We start from the raw sequence: 19,923 nt of genomic DNA, 5'->3' as shown, positions 1-19,923 counted from the left end.
GTGATTATTAGTATAATCACCACTTTGCTAGTAATCCTAATATTACAGGGAAGCAATTTTATTCCATTTTGGTTTAAATATTAGTATGAGATATGAATTGTTCATACGTATTGGTTTGTTTAATAAAGTTATAAAGTTGGTTGTAAACAGGAAGTAATGCCCGGACGTAATAACTGTAAAATAATTAATAATGTATTTATCAATAGATCTGTCCCTTCTAATGGGATTATAATATAAGATTTGATATAGATTGCCAAAGTCCGAAAGGTTTTGAGCAATATATAGTAGATAAGAATGTTAAATCTGGATATGACGAGAGATATGGAAACAATATAAATAGAGTCCGTAAACAGGAAGCGTCCGAAAACGCCGTGGAGGACGGCGAAACGCGTTGATGTAATTTCCGGTTACAGGCGAGACAAAACGTCACTTCCGGTCAGGCACTTCCTGGTCGTGGAACGCACGCCAAGCGCTGCTTACATGTGGCATACAATATATGCGCTTATACTAATACATATTTGTAAGTATGTTTTTGACTTGTCAAGCACAATAAATTGTTCAAACATACTTCACCATGTACAGCCTTTTTATATTTTAATGGTGGATACGGAGGCGGACATTTTACCTACCCTTATCCAAGGCTATATGGAGAAACATCTCTGAGATCCTGGCAAAGAGGGCTTATGTGCAATATATATCCAAGGCTCAAAAATTCTGGCAATTTGGTGAGTGGGGAACCGAGAGGGGTCATGTGCTGCCACGCAGCTTTAACTGTCTAGCAGTTGTTATTACATGTTATGTTATGCTATGTTATTGGTATCTTCCTTGCACCCCTGCTGTTTCTGGCTAGATGGTTTCTCCCATCCTCCATTTTCCTGCTGTAACTCCCATTTTGTTTAGTTGTTATGAGGAGACTGCAGAGTGTGGAAGCTGTGTAACTTCATTGGAAATTTACCTATGGAAAAGCCTCTATGTTTATGCCTTTGCTAACTTGAAGCATAAAGAAGCATTGGAGAACACCTCTGGAGTCTTTATTCATTGAGTAAACTATCTGTTAAAGCCATCATTCAACCTGCTGCACACACTTTCAGACTGGGTCTACAAGGAGGTCACAGGTACAATCGATGCTGAGACAGAATAGTAAATTTCCAATTGTTTCATCACACAGGTATCTCTGCAGCTTCAGAAAGTAAATTTCCAAGACTCTGCAGCTTCAGAACAGTGAGTACCACACTTGTCTGTGAGTCACCAGAAGCATTACTCTGCATATGAAACCAGCCACCTACTGAATGCTTTATTACTGTTACAGCCTTCTGAGGTGATCCAGTTTGAACTAGTTCCAGCAATAGCTAGCTATTGTATCAAATACCCAGCACCTCAGCCAGCCTGCTTAATAACAGAAGTCACTACTTACAGAGCTGAGCTCTGGCAGATTTCTAACAAGACACCAGAAATACAGTACTTATTATGTCTGACAGAGATCTCACAGAGTTACCTGCATTTAGTCAAGATAAAGCAGACTCCTTACTTCATTCTCCTCGTCCTGTCAGAGCCCCTCATCCATCCTTGAAGGCAAGGGAGGTTTATGAAGCAAGTACGGAAGAAACATCTAGTAACCTGACTGCATTATGGGAAAAGACTTGTATAACAGCCACTAATGAAACTAGCAACAATTCTGAGCAATTGAACACTGCTCTTTCAAGGGCTAAGAAGGCATTTGAGAATTATAAAAGACTTTCTGAGAAGTACTATTCCCTATTGTCACATTCCAACATAGAGGAAGCTGCATTGGAATTAAAGGACTTTACTTCTAATGACCAGCAGAGGCATAGTACATATCTTGAAGCAAAGGCACAGATAGAAGGTAGATTGGCACAGCTACATGAGACTACATCCTGTAACTCTGCTTCTTCCAGACACTCAGGAAAATCTTCTAGGTCTGCCCGCTCATATCATAAATCTTCTTCTAAGTCTTTGCGGTCCTGCTCTATAAGGTCAATACTGAGTGACACAAATACTCAAAGCTCGCCAAAATGTTGCAGTAGCCCAGGTTCAAGCCGCCTGCTCTGAAAAAGAAGCAGCCTTCAAGGATCAGCTAGAAATTCTTCAGAAGAATAGAGAAAAGGAAGTAGCTTTAGCAGAGTTATCTGTCTATGAACAAGCCCTATTGGAAGAAGGAGCAGCTTGTACCAGCTTAGCTGCTTGTCAAGACCCTGTTGATAGGACCCTACAGTTTGTCCTAACTCAGAACCACGACAATACAGTCCCACCTACAGTTGGAGATTCTTCTCATAATCATCCAGCAAGTGGATCAGAAGGCAATGTGTCGCCAAAGCAAGCTGGTCAACTAGACGCACCTACTAACAGAGACCCTCCACAACTACCGCACGTCACAAAATCAAGTGAATCAACCTACGCAGCTCATGTGCCACCACAACCCTATGTGCATAGAGATTACAAGGGCACAGCAGAAGACTACAGAATGAACTCTATACCCCCTTTGATACAGCTCTCTTTGACTTCAAATGCTCAGAGACCTTCAGTCGACAGACCCTTACCTAAATTAAACCCATCTGCAACACCTTTCTCTCTACCTACCAGCCAACATCAGATACCAACCATGGTCCAAGACGGCGCACCATCAGTAGACCCTGTGGCTATAAAAACTGAAAGCACTGACATTGCAGAGTTCAGCAAGTATATGATTCGACGAGAGTTGATTACAACTGGACTGTCTAGATTTGATGACCGCCCAGAGAACTACAGGAGTTGGAGATCTACATTTAAGGCGGTAACCAAGAACTTGGACATTGATCCTCAAGCAGAACTTGACTTACTAATAAAGTGGTTGGGGCTTCAATCTTCAGGACAAGTCAAGAGACTTAAATCTGTCTACATTTATAACTTTAAAGCAGGCCTTGATGCTGCCTGGGAACGTCTAGAACAAGACTATGGGAGCCCCGAAGTCATTGAATCTGCCTTATTCCAGAGACTAAACGACTTTCCTAAAATCTCTGTTAAGGACAATCATAAGCTTAGAGAGTTAGGTGACCTCCTTCATGAACTTGAAATTGCTAAGTTAGATCCTAGTTTAGCAGGTCTTAGCTATTTAGACACTGCTCAGGGCGTAAATCCTATTGTAGCAAAGTTGCCTAGTCATCTTCAGGGAAAGTGGACTAGTGTAGGATCAAAGTATAAGTATGAGCATCGTGTTTCCTTCCCTCCCTTTTCTTATTTTTCAGAGTTCGTGCGGAAGGTTGCAAGATCCAAGAATGACCCAAGCTTCTTCTATCCAGATACAACCACCATTCCTTTAAGTACTTCAAGGGGTATTGCCACCAACAGTAAATTCAAGGATTTAAGGCATCCTATTGCCGTGAGGAAGACTGCAATAGCATCCAACGTCTTGGCTACAGACATCAAAGTAAGCAATCTTAATCAACAGTGTCCTATTCATAATGCGCCACACTCTCTCTCCAAATGTCGTGCATTTAAGGACAAGCCTATTGAAGAACGCAAGTCATTTCTCAAAGAGCATAATATCTGTTTTAAGTGTTGTGCATCCTCCGATCATTTAGCTAGAGACTGTAAGATCGCCATCAGATGTTCTCTCTGCAACAGTGACAAACATGTGGACGCTCTTCATTCAGACCTGTTCAAAAGGAAACCTTCACCCGGCAGCAACCCCAAGACTACATCAGATGATGGCGGGGAGAGAACTGAGCAATATGCCGACCCCGTAACCACAAGGTGTACAGAGGTATGTGGAGAAGGGCTTCATAGCAAGTCTTGTAGCAAGATATGTCTTGTAAGGGTTTTTCCTGAAGGATGTCCACAAAATTCCATAAAAATGTATGCTATACTCGATGATCAGAGCAATCGCTCATTGGCCAGTACAGAATTCTTTGACCTATTCAACATTCAAGGAGAGACCTGGTCCTATACCTTGCAGACATGTGCAGGAATGGTCAATACTTCTGGAAGAAGAGCCCATGGCTTCGTAGTTGCATCAGAATATGAGGACACAGAGTTTCCTCTTCCAACTCTAATTGAATGTGATCAACTACCAAACAACAGAGAAGAAATCCCCACACCAGAGGTTGCACGTCATCACCCTCATTTGAGCCATATTGCTAACTACATTCCACCACTTAACAAGGATGTTAAGATTTTGATTCTACTAGGGAGAGACATTCCTAGAGTTCATAAAATAAGAGAGTTATGTAACGGTCCAGATGATGCTCCTCAGGCCCAGAAACTTGATCTTGGATGGGTGATAATAGGAGAAGTCTGTTTAGACCAATCTCACAAGCTCTTGGATGTAGCTTCCTACAAAACTAATGTTACCTGTCAACTGATGAAATGTCCATTGCATTATTATGTGAAGGAAAGACTTGATTTCAAAAACGAAGTTCCATATCAAGCACTTCAAAGTATTAACTGTAAGCTCACTTCTCAAAGGGACTTTGGTGATTCAGTGTACCAGACTACTTGTGATGACAACAAGATTGCCTCTTCAGTCGAAGACAAGGAGTTCATCAAGATTATGGATGAAGAGTTCTTCAGGGACAATTCCAACAGTTGGGTAGCTCCATTACCCTTCCGAGTACCAAGGCTTACTCTCCCTAACAATCGAGAACAAGCTTTAACCAGATTTGCTGCACTTGAGAAAACTCTCCGTAACAAACCTGAGATGCAAGAGCACTTTCTAGCATTCATGCAGAAGATTTTAGTGCCAGCAGTTGTCCTCACACAAACCATTTGGTTTTCAGGACCCAAGTTTTTAATGGACCAGTCTTCTACAAACTCAGAAGAAATTATCGATTTCCACCTGGAGGATCCAGATACTGATCCGGAAATCCGGCCTGAAGTTGTAGCATTGAGTTCCAACATCTGCTCAAGAAGAAATTTGGAGGATGAAGATGACTCCACAGATATGGGGGATGGAGCTGATGAATGGATGCAGGCCAAGACTCTGGTTAAGCCTCCGGACCAGCTGGAACTCAGCGACGCTGAACTTAAGGAGGAATTCACTCGTATCCTGACTGCAAACAACCCTCATGCCCCCCAGAACATTGTGAGGTACAGTTTTAAGGAACAGGCCTACAAACCCATTAACACCGTGGACCAGCTGGCCGTACGCTTCTCCCTGGATGGAAACATGTTAAACGAAGACTTTGATGAAGCGCGGCGACAGATGGGGAAGTTGGGAGTCATTGAAGAGACTCAAACCAACGACTCCACAGAGCCGGGAGACAAAAATACAGATGGGAAATCTGACGCTCAGGCTAGTGAAGAATGGACAGAAGGTGAGGAAATACCATCCAGGAACAAGAAGGAGAGAAAACTGACCAACCAGTTCAATTATAGCGAGAGAGCGTCCCAGAGCATTGGCAAGCCCCTGCGGGAGCGAGCTTCTCAGACGGAGCCACCTCCAAGGGCCACCTTCTCCGCCACTGCAGACCAGTGGAGATTCAGCCCACCACACGCTTCACACTTGGGCGGAGCATGGGAACGTATGATTGGGATAGCAAGGCGCATACTGGATTCTATGTTGCTTGATGTGAGTTCTTCACGTCCTACCCATGAAGTACTTACTACATTCCTTGCTGAGGTCGCAGCAATAATCAACTCAAGACCGTTGACCGCTGTATCTACAGACCCAGAATGTCCGACTGTTTTAACTCCAGCTGCATTATTGAGCCGGAAAATTGGACAGACCCCAGTGCCAAAGAGCATCTTTGATGAAAAGGACATATATAAACGTCAATGGAGATACGCTCAATACCTTGCAGATTGTTTCTGGGACAGATGGAGGAGGGAATACCTCACACTTCTTCAAGGACGTAAAAAGTGGCATACCCAGAAGCCTAACTTAAAGGAAGGAGACCTGGTTCTTCTAAAAGAAAAGCAAACCAATCGGATCCAGTGGCCAGTTGGAGTTATTACAAAGGCCATTGCTAGTGATGATGGAAAGGTCCGAAGTGTGGAAGTCAGGATTGTAAAGGACGGGAGCCCAAAAACCTTCCTGAGACCAGTCATTGAGACAGTCCTAATTATGCCTGCTTCCAAAAATTCTGATTCAGTGTTATGTGTAGGAGTCACTTAGACCTCTAGCATAGTTAGCTTAGAGGAGAGGGCTACATAGCATTCTACTGTATGCAATGTTAATTGTATGTTTATGGAAAATAATTGTGTAGTGGTATCTCACGATACCAGGCGGGGAGTGTGCTGCCACGCAGCTTTAACTGTCTAGCGGTTGTTATTAAATGTTATGTTATGCTATGTTATTGGTATCTTCCTTGCACCCCTGCTGTTTCTGGCTAGATGGTTTCTCCCATCCTCCATTTTCCTGCTGTAACTCCCATTTTGTTTAGTTGTTATGAGGAGACTGCAGAGTGTGGAAGCTGTGTAACTTCATTGGAAATTTACCTATGGAAAAGCCTCTATGTTTATGCCTTTGCTAACTTGAAGCATAAAGAAGCATTGGAGAACACCTCTGGAGTCTTTATTCATTGAGTAAACTATCTGTTAAAGCCATCATTCAACCTGCTGCACACACTTTCAGACTGGGTCTACAAGGAGGTCACAGGTACAATCGATGCTGAGACAGAATAGGTCACCTATCACTTTGGAGCTCCTTGAATAATTTTCAGCACCTGAGCACTTTATTTGGATCATGATTAAGGACTTTTTGCTTTTATTCACAATATTTTTTTCACGTTTAAGATTGTTCTCATGAAATTTAATATTCATATTCACATGATGTGCACTATCACTAATGCTAGCGCTGCTTAATTTTGGTTTATAAGATAGACTTTTCTGAGTGTAGCTGCCACTAAAAGCTGGCCATTGTCCAATGCGGTACACTTCCACATGCGGTAGGCTTCGTAACATTGTCAAGAAAGAGAGGCTCCACTATCCAGGTTAAGGAGATACCTTCTCCCCCAAGATCCCCACACATTGAAATTGTTGGATAAGAGGATATTATATCGAGGCCCGTTACCCCTGTAGGGGTGCATATTTCTGGTGAGTGCGGGAGAAATTGGAGGGGTGCACTGGTCTTTCTCACCCATCACCCAACACTCGGATCACCCGGAATATCACCAATTGAATAAGATATTTTTGGCTTACTTTTATAGCACGTTTAAAGACTGTTCAGCACTCTTTGGTGGATTATCACAATTTTTCTATTTTTTGTGTTTAATCACTGTATGGACTACCTACCTCTTTTATCGGATTATTATACTGTTTCAATTTTGTGATCACCATTATCATTTTAATCTCTTTCATTGGCACATAGTCTTTTTTGCACATCAATTTATTTATTTAGCATATATTTTTTTATGAGCACATTTCAATCATATTATATTAGATTGTATTCTTATAACTGTGAAACACCACCATTACCCTTCACTAGTATATAGATTTTTTTATTAACTATTTATTGCACATATCACTTTAAGCACTACTTTTTGGAGAGTACTCTCTATATCTGCTTTGTACCCTTTTATATACTTATGCCCTATATCGTGGACTGCACGTAACCATTTAAACTAGCACATTAGCACTTTACGTTGTGACAATTAAACTAAACTTTTTTACACCATTTGCATATAATTAGGCAGCGCCATCTCACCTCACCCATCCCACATTTATTGATATAGTCTTTGGACTATATTTTGAGGTTGGCCACAGCCCATTCTTTTGTCCATAAACGCAGAATTTTTTCCACCCTTCACTCACCAGCAATGAGTTGAGGAATCTCCCCTTTTATTTGAGAGCACAGGGCCCAGTGTAAGGTGAAAAATGAGCAATATCTTGTTATCCACAATTTTTGGAATTAGGTGCTCACACTACTTCTTAGGCTCCATGTACACGGGACGCTGGAAATGGCCGTTTAGGAGCAGTTGGGCGTTTTTTTCAGAAGCCCCTGAACCCATCTACATTTTATCTTATCTGTCCATGTACACCAGGTCGTTTACAGTCATTTGCAGGCAGTTGCGTTCAGGGACTGTTTTTAGAACGCAATTATTTGCGTTCGAACGTGTGTTTCCCGGCGTTTCAAACGCACAAACGCGTCCGAACGCGTCTGAACGCATCCGAACGCGTCCAAACGCGATGACCCGCGTTTAGCGTTCGCGTTTTTCCATTTTAAAGGGGAATAATTTTTTTGACCTCTAGGAACGCTTCTAAACGCAAACGCCCGCAAACGCCACTAAACGCCCGCTAAACGCGGGTACAAACGCGACCGAACGGACGTTTCAAACGTCCTAAAAATTCCAGCATTCAAAGGGACTTTTAACAACGTCCCGTGTGCATGGAGCCTTACACTTACACTGCTTCCCAACTTTAAGAATGGTTGTATCTCTAAGGCTGGCCATACATTATACAATTTTCTGGACAATTTTCTTTAGATTTACCTTCAACTATGTAGTACAAAGGCATGCCTAATTTGATACAATTGGAAGTGTTTCGTTTTGACCTCATATTTATATGGTTTTTGGTAAATCTAACAGAAAATTATACAAGAAAATTGAACATGTATGGCCAGCCTTAGCTAACCAACCCTGCCTTGACTCATTGTATGGTGATTGAGTTACCTCTGTGGAATGCTGTGTATGGTCCTGGCCCTCATTAGAACTGAAAAAGATTCTTGGATAAGTAGCAAGACATCTTCAACATTACAGGAAAAAGAAATGTGATTAAGTACAACTAGGTATTTTTAGCTTTAAAGTGGTTTTAAACCTCCTTCATGAAATCTGAGCAAAGCACATATAACTGTATTGTTTACTTATGTCTATACAAAGCTCCAAGTGTTGTTTCTCTCTGTTGCTTTGTTCCTCTGTTATATGCATGAGTAATTTCTGAGAATTTTTCCCAACACATAAGATAAAAATTTGTGTCGGGGAGGGAGCTCAGCACAGATCTTGTCTATTCACAACACAGTTTGTCTGCTGTGTGATGGCCATGTGTTAATTTCCTCCAATCCGCTCTTACACACTGTAACTGCAGCCCCTCACCCCCTCCTCTGTTATACTAACAGATGGAGAGGAATTTTAACATGATTCTGCCCTTTTAAAGGGGTGTAGGGAAGAGAGGTGTCACGTACCTGGTTGGAGAACCTGACATGCGGAGGAAGGCCTCTCGTACAGCTCCGGCTTGAGGGCCACTGGAGGTGAGACAGTACCAGCTAGAGCACGGCGGGGTAAGAGCACCTAGGATCAGTCCAGTAGTCTGTGCAGGTAGTAGATGGAAGGAAGCCAGGAGTAACGTGACAGCAGGCAGATGAGATGGCCGGTAGGATAGCTGGAAGCGGGCAGACTGACTTGGCTTGGCTGATGACAGACTGTGGGTGCACAGCAGGAAGTAGGCACCAGAAGGTGCAGAGCTGGACTGAAAGAGCTGTAGCAAGCTGGAAGCAGGGTCAGACAAGCCGGGTCAGTGACAGACGGACAGATCAGGCATATACGGCAGACAGAAGCATAATCGGGTCACAAGCAGAATCGGCAACAGATCAACAGGTGCAGCAGGCAGAGACAGAATTCAAGGTGAAGCCAAGGGTCAGGACAAGTAGCAGACAGAAAGGGTCAGAAGCAAGCCGGGTCAAGATCAGGGGTCAAATGCAGGAAACAGGAATGCAGGAACATACACAGAATGCTGTAGAGGAAACAGCAATTAGCCAGTGCTGAAGCTCTACTTAAATAGGCTGTCTGGCACCAGATGAGCGTTTGCGAGTGCGCGTTCGCATGCACGTACACATATTGGCGCATGCACATATGTGTGCACCTGTAAACAGTCTCTGTTCTATGGTATAGCCTTTCCTGACAAGAGGGCTGAAGATAAATAAGTAAAACCTATGTAGGAGGATTTGTGTCATCTTTGTGTATTATCTGAGGCTGTTTACTTCACTAGGTATTACATCCACTTTATTAACAAATTACCTGTCGCAGTTTACCTGGGGCACAGGTTAATAATCAAACACTAATTCTTCTGTTAGTATATACCAGATAACAAAATTGCGGCTTTCTTGATACTACTAAATTGACTAAATTGACTAAAACATTCTTTTTTTTTTTTTTTGGAAATCCTCATAAAATCAGATAAAGTCACTCTTGTGGTGAATCCTAAGGACAATCATAAGAAAAGCATAATTCATCACTTTAGATATGTATAAAGGGGATATCTTGGTTGCTCTTATTAAACTTACACATTTCACACATGAAAATGATTTTGTCATCAGGAAAGTAGTAACTATTAACAATTATCCAAAAGTGTTGTACAATCTTATGAAGAACATTCAGTTTGTTTTTGCTTCCTAGTGTCATATCACCTTTCTCATAGAGAACAAAACAGTAGCTGGGAAAGAAACCCACAGAGCAACCAATGCCCATTGAGTATCAAAAAAATCCCATTCATGCCTATTCTGCAGTGCATTGTGATTCTGTTCCTTTTCAATGTCATCAAATGGTCCTTGCAGCACACAATAATGCTCTGTCATACATAGTGGTGTGCTGCATTTAAAAGAAAAGCTGTATGTCCCATTTTTGGCCTGTTGTGGTGTATAAGCATAGCAACAGATTAAAAAGGCGTAAATGGGCCCTTAGAGTTTTTTCTGTTTTTGTAAGAGATTTATCAATATTTTTTTAAATATTCAGCTAAATAAGCCTGATACAGGTTTTAAATCCGATTTATTTGGTTTTGTGTTGACCTTCCTTTGCAATCGGCATCAGGGTTAGGTAGTTTTATGTAATTTCTTTATTTGTTTTCTAGGTGGTGCTTTGGGAAGTCGTTCTGAAATAAATTTACTGAAAATGAACTATTTAACCAGGCAAATTCAGGTGAGTTAAAGCTACCCAAAGAATTTTATTGATATTTAGATTATGTAGCACTACCCCCGTGGGAGTTTGGAAATGGCAGGGTTCCCCACTGCTGCACAGCCAAGCACACAGCATCTTCAACTTGCATCCAGACACAGTAAACAGTCCTTGAGCTTTATTTAAGTTGTTTTTATTAGGGCATAATAACTTGGATGGTGATGGGGATTATGGGATGCCCAACTTGACAGAAACAACAGAACCAGGGACAACTTACCCCCTATTTAGAGCTTCCACTTCTTCCTCCTGTTTAAATCTTGATCCTCTGTACAGCTCTGCTGGGTTCACTCCTTTAGGAACTGTAAACAAATGTATCAAACTACACACAGTATGAAGCAATAGTAAGTCCAATACATGAGCAGCGCTGATTAAAAGGGTGACCCCTCTTAAAAGAAAAAGAAAAAAGTCAGTGAAGAAGCAAAGTCCATGCTGAAAGGATCAATAATCAAAATACAGGTGCAGACTTCCACCACACCCCGTGACCCCTAGGGCAATGCTCACTCACCGGACTAGGTAAAAATCGCCTTAGAAATAATAAGATCAGCCAGGTCAGTCATCAGATCCTCAGAATCGTCGGTATCCAAACCAAACCTCTCCCCATTCACAGATCAGGGACTTGCAAAGGCACGATCTCCAGGCTCATCAAATCAGTACAGAGCGAGATAAAAGATAGAGGGCTCATAGGGTAGTATGTAAATACAATTTTATTCACTACTCAGTCCCCAAACCAATCCCCCACTCTATGCACTCACATTTAAAAAAGCAATAAAAAGCATAAATGTACACAGCCGTAGCGCTGGGAGGCTTACCGCTCACCAGTCCTCTCCTGCTCGTCAGCCGCAAGAGGATGAAAGAGAGACTCCTCCGACGCTCGATACTATGTTGCAGTCTGGGTGGCCGCGCGCTCACTCCCTGACATGTTTCGTCACAACGGTGACTTCTACTGAGGGTGCGGGCGCGCGGCACCTCCACATCCTTTTATCTCACTCCTCCTCATATGGTTAACCCCCTCCGCTGCTGGCTGCCGGTGCAAGCGCAACGATCTGCAGAGCGGGGCCGCCTTGAGTCATAGGAGATCACTGACCAGCTGGCAACAGCCCGTACACTGGTGATTCCAAATACAATGTGTCAATGCTGCAAAATATATCATATTGAAGATCAGTCCACTACATACATCGGGGAGAATAAATGAGCGGAAAGACCCATCTCCTAGCAGCATTTAACCGATATTTAATTAGATCCCACCACCATATCACTAATCATGGTCAATTTAAATCTCTATATTCCGATCCCATTAAAATGAGTCTGATCATTGAGATATGAAGGTATGTATTCAGGACTGTACTTCTACACAATTAGAACAATAAAATAAATATCGGATGATCACATATAAAATAACAATTAAAAATCAGATGATCACATATAAAATAATCAATCAATAGTACAATATACATGTACAATCATACAATCATTAAAACTTCCAATATTGAAATTTAAAACCACCTAAAATTGGTAAAAATCTTAGTGGGGCAGATGTGCATTGTGCTAAATATGGTGAATGACACGCCATGCGTCACCAAATATCTAAATTTATGTCGTTAAAAAAGTAAAATGCAGATATTATAACAATTAAAAAAGTGACACTAGAAAGAAAACATAAAGAAATATGTTTCCCTCAATAGTCACTTATGAAACAATTTACGTCTAATTCTACATTCAAGCCTTTGGGCGTCAAAGAACCAGTTAGAAAAATCCATTGGGTCTCTCTTTTGGAGAGCTCCCTAACTAAATTCGAGCCTCTCCAAACAGGGTCCAATTTGTCTATACCCCAGAATTTTAAGCCCGATGGATCTCTCTTATGCTTCTGTCGAAAGTGTAGTGAAACGCGGTGATGTTTGAAGCCCTTTCTAATATTGGCCAAATGCTCTGACACTCTTTTGGACAAAGTTCTTTTAGTCCGGCCAATATAAATCAGGCCACACGGACACGCAAGACAGTATACCACGTGCGTTGTTTGACACGCTATAAATTTCCTGATTTCAAAACTTTTCCCGTTGGCCTCGAACGCAGTCTTAGCTCTTAATGTTTCCTTTACTTGCCTGCAAGAGATACATCTGCGGCATGCAAAGAAACCCACCCTGTCCCAAAACATTCTGGGTCGAGACGGCGGGTCTAAGACCTTTTTGATGACCTGATCACCGAACGAAGGAGATCTCCTGTATATAAAGACGGGTTGGGTCGGGATCACTGGACCTAAAAATTTGTCCATGCATAGGACCCCCCAATGCTTCCGGTAGGAACTAACAGACTTTTGTTAGCTTAGCAACAGCCACTTACAGGCTAGGAACTCCTGAGTCCCTTAGAAAAGTAGCACATGTGGAGTGAACTGCATCCTGCAACACCTTCTGCTTCACTGTGGACACTGGTCCCAGCTATACTACTTGCAGGCAATGCTAGCCCACCTGGCTGCTTGTTCCCAGTCTGCCCACCTGACACACTGGAGATCTCCCAGGACAAGGTTGGATGAGAAATTAAGCACACCGCTGTCTTCAAGAGAGACCTGCTACAGCTGGTAGTCTCTCCCCTTGTCTGTCCCTGCACGGTGATGATCTACTTACTCTGTCTCTCTTTGCTACCGTTGCCTCTCTGGAAACTGCCTCCTGTGGTAGAATCTTTCCAGGCAAGCCAGTCAAGCTCCGGACCGAGGGAAAACCCTTCCCCAGCAGGGGTCCCTCAAGGGCCACCGACAGACTCTCTCAGCACTGCTTCTCCATCTTTCACCAGACTCCCCTGCTGGCATAACTCATATCTATTTAAGGGCTCACTTAATCCACTGCCAGGCCCACTTCCTGGGGATTGGCTAAGGGCCCCTAAATATGCAAGACAATCCTCCTAGCTTCCATCCACTAATTTCTAGAATATTCACCAACATTCTAGAACCAGGGGAAGGCACCAGAGAGCTGCCAAGATGAGTCTTCCAGCCCTGAACTATAATAACTTGGAGACAGATTCCATGGCTCAGGCTTAGCCCTTGAGCCAGACTAGAATTTACCTGTACTACCACTAGTAGTACATTAGAGAGTTCTACAATTAATTTGAGCAAATGCTGCAAAAACACTTAGAACAATCAAAAAGAACAACCCCTGCACATGCAGATACACAGCATATACATGGGGAAATACTTCACCAGCCTATGGCGCTGTCCATGTGTCCACTTCCTATTGGATGTGTGTCTTTTAGCCGATATGTCCTGGTCACTGCAGCTCCTCTCCCACTTCACTGGGGGGGGGGCGGATCAAAAGCAATTCCAATCTGTAATAGAGGGAAGCGCACGCAGACCTCGGGCAATATCACTTTATTTTGGGACAAATTATACAGTACAGTTAAAATGCACTCACATGATTTCGTCTTAGCAAACGCATATCGGCATATTCATAGGAACAGGACGTCAAGAAAGCAGCACGCCACGGACAGTCTACTAAAACAGTTCACATCTTTCCATGTTATCTTAGGTCCCAAGGGGTCGATGCTCCGAGGAATGTCTTCCAGGTTTCAGAAAATCTGTAAGAGAAGGATATCACCCATGTTGTTATAATTGTGCTCCATATTCAGAAGGAGAAATATCAAACCAATCTGGTGAGGAGACCGGAGTGTCACCATCTGGAGGGACGGGAGGAGCGAGGAGCTCCTGTGAATATGCCGATATGGATTTGCTAAGAAGAAATCATGTGAGTGCATTTTAACTGTACTGTATAATTTGTCCCAAAATGAAGCGATATTGCCCGAGGTCTGCATGCGCTTCCCTCTATTACAGATTGGAATTGCAAAAACACTTAGTCTTTCCAACAGTTTTCAAAGAATGTAGGAATGCTGTATTTCAAATAACAAATGCCTGGAGCTATTAACTTTTAACTCAACTCTGAACTCTGAAGAGATATTATATCTACTTGTCCCAGTAATCTTTACTCTCTTAAAGAGTTAGGCAGACTGAAGAATCTTTTTCATTATATTTCCGGTGTATTACTCCCCACTGTGCACTATGGTTACACAGGACATGGTACTGACAAAGGGTCTGGCATGTGGAACCCCAGCACGCATCGGGGGATATAGAATCTGACACTCCCCGAAGTGTGTTGTATGGTAAAGATTCCACAACAAAGACACTTTAGGGGAAATCTGTAGTAAGAGAAATAAGGGTGCTGCCATTTCTGACTAGGAATGAAGGAATCTGCCCAGGTTTTATTCATAGGGGTTTATCAAATCCTTCTTCAAATTGGCAAAACCCAAACTTAGCAGCAAACACCACTAAAATCTATGGAGATGAATCTTAAAACTACATTCTAGTCATTTGCAATGCTACTATGTAATCTATTGTCAAAAACAGCATGGAGGACATTTAACATAGCAGAATATTTTGTACCGTACAGCAGGAAGAGTGTCCTTTTAAGTTTTAACATAGGTCAACATGGGAAATTCTTCAATCCTATAAAACTTACATGCTTTGGAGATGCCTTTGAGATTTAATGGTGTTACAGAACAGCACACTATTCAAAGACAGCATCAATGACACTGTAAAATATGATGTTTTAACTTTCACAACAGCAGCAATCTGATTTTTCTCAATCTTTTTAGGTAATCTTGGCTGTGACACTTGGTTTTCTATTCAGCAGGAATAAGTTTGAACAGAAAAAGTAGCACCCACAACAAATCTAAATACTAAAGGAACGTTTAATCTTAAAAAATAGTTATTGGCCAGTGGCAAAACAGATTAATAGTATAGTTAAGCTTTTTTTTTTGCAGTAGAATTGGACTTTTTTTATAAGACTGATAAAATGTCAAACAAGAGTCCACAAAAACATTTAAAAAATGTAACCCCCTATTTCCTAAATCCTCCACTATTCCTGTACAAATTATTTCCAATTGGTAGTAATTGGCGAGCATCAGGACAATATGCAGAATAGACAGCAAGGAGAAAGAGGCAAGGCTGTTTTTATTTTGAATGCTTTGCTTTTTTTACCATCACCCTGGACCCAATGGAGAGATTTTGCTTAATTTCTGCCATTGCGTCAACACCCTCCCTAGTGGCTACATAAGAGCCTATTAGCACTTCCATGTCATGGTAAAGTTTTGTTACTGCATCATTCATGTGTCAGTGTGTTGGGGTGTGTTGCATTACACAAAAGGGTAGTTTACGAATTTTAAATGCTGTGGTTCACTTTTTGTGTGTCTCTGGGCTCTCGCCCTAGGAGGTTTTCAAACGGGACAAATCCTCTTCTACCTGCAGCTGGGTTTGGACTAAGGATGAGCTCAGGGTTTGAAAAGAACCTAGATTCAAACCAAACATTTCGGGTTGGTATGGTTAGAACTGGATCCAAACTTTCGGGACATTCAGCAGTAAGAAATAACACATTTTTCTTTTTAATTTTAGGTTTTATTTTTTACTTGAATATTGCAGACTACAACATTTTATTAACATAAACAAAGGTTTTCTGCAACCCGGCTTGATTAACATATATAAAAATATTAGGTTGATTGATGGGTGCAGAATTGTGTTTTATTAGGGAATGCTCTAATGCTCTATAATTCTGGGCATTTGCACATGTTTGTGTTTTAAACAGTGGCTTCACCCTATGCTTCGTTACACATCAATATCAATGCTTAGCCTTCTTCCAGCTTTGATCAGATGCATTTTTTTCTAGTCTGCAGGTGCCTTGGGGACAAGATCTGAAGGTGACAAGATGAGTGAGTATTATAATTTTTTCCCTCTAGGACTAGGAGGGATATCAGCTTTTGGGTTTTAACGCAGGTTTTTGTTTATGAGCAATGGTTTCCTGATACTTGTGGATTCTGTGTCTTCCTCTTTGCAGCTTGGTTGATACAAAGAGCTTATATTACCCAGTTTTCATCAAAACATTTTTTTAGTAAGAGCAGGTAAGGGCAAATGCTATCTGAGATCCTACTGAGGAGAATTTTTCGGTCAGTTTTAAATGCTTTTTTCCTATTAAATAAATTTTAACTTACTTCCCGTTCCACCTGATACTCATCACCGTCAAGGGAAGTGAAGTGAAATATGCCTCAAAAGGACACATAAAGTAATAAAATCAGGACAAAGGCTCTAAAACCTGCTTAGTCTACTAGAAAATGTGTTTTCAATCTATTTTTTTTTTTGTCTTCACGAGGAGGTTTTCTTTCACTTCCTGTTACATCTAAAACCTGTCAAATAGATAGAAAATGGGGGGGGGGGGGGGAGAAAGGATTACAATTTGACGAGGCTAACCCTCAATCACTCAGAAAAGTGGGGCATAGAATTGATCACAAATGTTGGATGGTGTTAAACTTAAATCAAATGGTACAGATTAGGATGGCAACATAAAAATCTAAATTTATGGGGATTTTACAGTTTCTAAAAAGGCCTTTGGGAGCCTTATAACCTCCATAAGACCAATTAGGGATGCTGAAAAATGTTCTATGCTTTTCAGTATAAAAGGGAGCATCCCTGCAAGGAGACTTTGTCCAAAGAAATGATGCAGTCTATAAGGACACATGTGACTTTAAGTAATGAAAAAACAACTTTATTGGTATCAAAAATTCACAAAAATATAAATTAGACAATACCCCTCAACCCAAAAGCATTAAAATGGGACAATGTTGTCTCATGGCTATAAACAAGGTTAAGACATCAGTTCAAAAAAGTGGGGTTTATGTCCCACTGGGGAGTGGGGAGGTGTATGGGGAGGTGGTTTTGCGGTCTAACTGGGTCTAATATATTTGTTAGGGTTCTTTGGGCTAAATGTGATGTTTTGCCAGTGGGACTGTAACCCCAGGGATATCTTAACCTTATTTATAGCCATCAGACAACGCTGTCCCATTTTTTGCTTTTGTATTTTCCTGATTTTTATACAGTCCTGATTCCCCAGCATAAAGTTTTAAAGGAAAATAAATTTTCACAAGAAAAAAATAAAAATTATTAACTCATCTTGGCACACAGCTATGCCGTGAATGTATGCTGAGCTGTACACGCGCATCTCAGTCTACACAAAATCTGACAGGAAGGGAGAAGCAATTATGACAGAAGAGGCCAACAGTCTGTCATAAAAATCCTACCCATCAGCCTTTTTTTTTTTTTTTTTTTTTATATTTTAAATGCAATTTAAGAAGAACCCTGTGACCTCACCCTTATATATTAAAAATGCCACAAAGAGAGAATGTTGGAAGCAAAGACAACAGAAATGGTGTCAGCTTTAAAGCAGGCAATGGCACCAGGAAGAGCAAAACTTCTAATCCCACAAAAAGGGAAACCCAAAGTTAGGAATTTGGGATTTGGGAAAAAAGGGGATTATCATATTTTATTTGAGGACATTGTAAAGCAGCTGTCTGAATTAAAAACTATTCTAATTGGGAACAGAATAATAAAACCTGGCAATATAAATAAAGCACAGCTGTGATGCACTGCCACAAGAACCAGGAGGATAAGAAAGGCACTTCCCAGGCCAAGTGTATAGTAAAAGATGAGCAATATCTTGCTATCCCCAGTTTTTGGAATAAGGTGCTCACAGTACTTCTTACACTTGCACTGCTTTAAGGATGGTTATATTCCAAAACTAACCAGTCCTGCCTTGAGGAATTCCATGGTGACTTGATTAAGGTGACTGAGTTATAATGCTGGGTATGGTCCTGACATTCATTAGAACTGAAAATCTGCTTGGATGAATGACAAAATGTCTTCAGCATTACAGAGGGAGTCTAAATTTGACTAACTACTAAGAATTTTAGCTTTGACTATTAACAAACTACTTTCCTTATGTTATTCGGGAACCGGTTAACCAATTCTTCTGTTGGTATACACCTCCCCATTGAAAATGACAAATACCAAAATTGGGGTTTTCTTGATACCGCTAAATTGAATAAAACAGACTTTTTTTATTTTGTAAATCCTCATAAAATAAGATAAGATTGCTAAAGTAGTGAGAGTTGTCCTAAGAACAATCATATGAAAGGCATAATTCACCAGTTTAGGTATGTATATAAATGATAACTTGTTTGCTCTTTTCAGTTTAGCGGATTTCACAGAAGAATGTATGTTCTATCAGGAAAGTAGCAATTAACTGTCCCAAAGTATTGTATCATTTTATAAAGGACATTCAGTCCATTTACAATACACTTCCCACAAAGTCATATCACCCTTCTCATGGAGACAAAATAGTAGATGGGAAAGAAACTCACAGAGCAACCTATATTCGTTGAGTGTCAAAGGAGCAGCTTTTACGACCCTCAGATGTGTATTTATATTATAAGGGCCTGTTAATGCCTATGCAGCAACTCATCATGGACACAAGTGTGTGTTGAAGTGCTGTTGATTTTCATTGGCACCCCAATGCACCGTGCAGCACACGGTTATGCTGTACCATGCATTGTGGTGCACTGCATTGAAAAAAAAAAGGTGCATGTAGCATTTCTGGTCCATTGTGGCATGTCAGTATACCAAGAGATAGGAAAGGGGCAAATAGGCCATTAGGGTTTACTTTTCTGTTGTTTTAAGTGGTTTTATAATGTCTTTGAAGATGCATCTAAATAAGCTTCATAGGCGCTATTTGTGAAACAAGATTTTTTTTTGTGCCACCCTTCCCTTGCAATCTGCATTACTGCCAGGGAGCCTTATTTCTTTATTTTGCTCCTAGGTGGTTTTTTGGAAAGTAGTGTTGAAATAAGTGCACTGAAAAGGAACGATGAAGGCAGACAAATTCAAGTGAGTTGAAGCTACTCAGAGATTTGCTGGCATTGTATTTAAGTGGATGCTGCACAAACACTTTCCAACAGTTTTCAAAGAATGTTGTAAATGCTGTATTTAAAATAAGATATTCCTGAAGTTACTTAATTTTCTTTTACCTTGTTTTTATTGAGGATTTTCAGAAAAGTAGAAAATACAAACATTTCAGTAATACATTGTCAAGTTTTTATCCATAGAGGGATAGAAACAAAAGAAAAAGCACGACATAACATAGTCAAATTAGCCAATACAAGGGGAGAGGTATAGACCGTACTAACA

At 41.1% G+C, this 19,923-nt stretch overlaps 1 pseudogene across 1 annotated transcript in view; it reads left to right on the top strand.

The window, feature by feature from the left end:
• LOC309547954 (uncharacterized protein C3orf38 homolog) overlaps positions 1-19,923 on the top strand; it is a 96,612-nt pseudogene that overhangs the window by 72,038 nt on the left and 4,651 nt on the right. The window contains exons 5-6 of the transcript XR_014226155.1: positions 10,774-10,841; positions 16,124-16,271. The product of XR_014226155.1 is annotated as an uncharacterized protein C3orf38 homolog (transcript). The remainder of the gene's footprint in view (positions 1-10,773; positions 10,842-16,123; positions 16,272-19,923) is intronic.

Source organism: Pelophylax lessonae (assembly GCF_965119305.1).
Source record: "Pelophylax lessonae genome assembly, chromosome: 2".
NCBI classification, from domain to species: Eukaryota; Metazoa; Chordata; class Amphibia; order Anura; family Ranidae; genus Pelophylax; species Pelophylax lessonae.
Note: the sequence above shows the minus strand (reverse complement) of the source record. Positions and strands in the feature narration are given on the sequence as shown.